Here is a 2,354-nt window from a genome sequence, read left to right as displayed (position 1 = left end):
CCTTAATTAGATATTCTTTTTTGAGACAATTTTAGCACGATTTGAATACACAATCATATAGGAGAACAATTCTATTTCGTCGCACTTTAAAGAGTGCATAAAAACAACATTTAGAATACTCCACTGAATTCGACCACTTGATACGACAAGATGAAATCAAATAATATATCTTACATCAAACCGAGTTTCTGTTATTTAATTTCTTGAAACTAAATACACGAATAATATGTGCGCACAATCAGAGACATATATACATATATATATATATATATATGTCTCTGGCACAATGAATTGGAAAGTTTGCAACTTTCAAGACCTGTTAAATAGTTGTAGAATACCTTCATGACATTCGCCGTCAAAAAGAAACTTGTTGATGACAAAAAATAATCGAAACTAATATAATCTAAATACAAGAGTATTCTTGTATAAAATGAAAAAAAACTACTTTTTATTGAAATCCCTTGTCAATTTTGTATCACAAGCTTTCTTTTCACCTCAATTTAAATTCATTGAACCGAAACAATATTAAATAAAAAGTCAATAATTCTTCTCAAAACAATAAAGATTGTTAGCTTTGAACAGGTACTTGTATGACAATTAACATGTCAGCTTCAGGGTATATACCTGTGGATATATGTTGGAAACGATGCTGGAAACACAATTTAAAAAACACACAAGACTAACAAAGGCTAGAGGTTCTTGACTTAGGACAGGCGCAAAACTGCGGCGGGGTTAATAGATATAAGAAGATGTGGTATGAGTGCCAATGAGACAACTCTCCATCCAAGTCAAAATTTATAAAAGTAAACCATTATAGGTCACAGTACGGTCTTCAACACGGAGCCTGGGCTCACACCGAACAGTAAGCTATAAAGGGCCCCAAAAAATTACTAGTGTAAAACTATAATAGTCTTGTTTTACGGGGGTTCCATAAACGACAAGTCTAGGGTTCTTTGACATCACTTTATTATACAAGTAAACATAGGGAAAATAACCCTGCAATAACAATAGCATATAATTATCACATTTATCAATATCACAGTCTTATTAAATTCTTATACTAGAATCATACAAATAGTATACTGGTGTAATTAACAATGTTACAAGATCGTATGAAATATTCTATTCCATATACAATAAACTATACTGAGTATCAAGAATGCAGTGACATTCATAATATGCAACAAACTTGCAATTATATTTCTAAATACAAATACATGTATCTGATAAGTCGTATCAAATAGCATATCATTATAATCAACCAAGCGTATTATAAACAAGTCGAATGTATCGTACTTCATAAACGAGTGTCATTCATAAAACCTTTACCATACGAAGGTTATTAACTGTTCACTATAGTATTCTAGCTATTAAGTTCGTATGCACTACTGTAATGTTTAATATCTATTATCGAACTCAAGTTAACTGACATATAGGTACAATATAATATGACCCTTACCAATCTGTGGAACCAGGTTATATATCTAACATCTACAGTACAACCAGTATGTTACAGGAACATCATAATCTATGTGTCCTGAAAATAATACACAATAGTAAATTCTAGGATCTAGGAAAATAATGATCCCTTATACAAAATACAACATATTAAAGACTGATATAATAAAATCAAGCTATTACACAAAATTACCATATATGGCAATATTAACGCAATTGTCAATGTGACGTCATAGATCCATAACTGAAAGGTCAAGGTCACTTTCAAAATCATTTGTAAATCTCCCTTTCTACATCCAAACTACAGATTCAAATCATATATTCTCAGACTAATACATAAACTATCTTACTCCTATCATATCTAAGGTCTATGGGCATACTTACCTATAAACGGGCAGAATTGTATAGCATGCACTGCATACGCCTTTCATACACCACAAAGAACATAAAATCTACTTACCAGATATAAAGAATGTAATTTCCAATAACTACAGTGATTCCAAAGTATGGAAACTTCAGTGAGTACTAACGAGCACTAAATAGAATGTCTCTATATAAGTTTCATCACTATATATGGTTTAAATAAGAAGTAAATATTAAATATGTATGTCTCCAATTTTCAAGAATTAACCTCCATTACTTCTTTTCCAAAATCTGAGGTGTGTCCAGAATGACCAATAAGAACTGACCATAAAGATAAACAAGGTGTGACAATTAATTTACTAATGAGTTAACGGGTAGATACAATTAGAACTTTGCTCAATGAAGTATGACTGACTAGAACTTTCATACAATTTATAGTGTAAAGAGATAATAAACTATAAATCAAAAGATCAAATGATCAGAGTGAATGAATAAAGTATAATATCTGGCATGTAATAAAATGTAAAATACTA

The 2,354-nt window shown here is 30.6% G+C and overlaps 1 long non-coding RNA gene across 1 annotated transcript; it reads right to left on the bottom strand.

The window, feature by feature from the left end:
- Positions 1-949: 949 nt before the first annotated feature.
- Positions 950-2,083, bottom strand: LOC127709069 (uncharacterized). Its single transcript, XR_007985485.1, has 2 exons — positions 1,919-2,083; positions 950-1,537 (listed from the first exon to the last, which is right to left on the bottom strand). It is a non-coding gene; the product is annotated as an uncharacterized LOC127709069 (long non-coding RNA).
- Between the last annotated feature and the right edge of the window lie 271 nt (positions 2,084-2,354).

This window comes from Mytilus californianus, unplaced genomic scaffold (assembly GCF_021869535.1).
Source record: "Mytilus californianus isolate M0D057914Y unplaced genomic scaffold, xbMytCali1.0.p SCAF_7, whole genome shotgun sequence".
In the NCBI taxonomy this organism is placed as follows: domain Eukaryota; kingdom Metazoa; phylum Mollusca; class Bivalvia; order Mytilida; family Mytilidae; genus Mytilus; species Mytilus californianus.
This window is presented reverse-complemented; position numbering and strand designations above follow the sequence as displayed.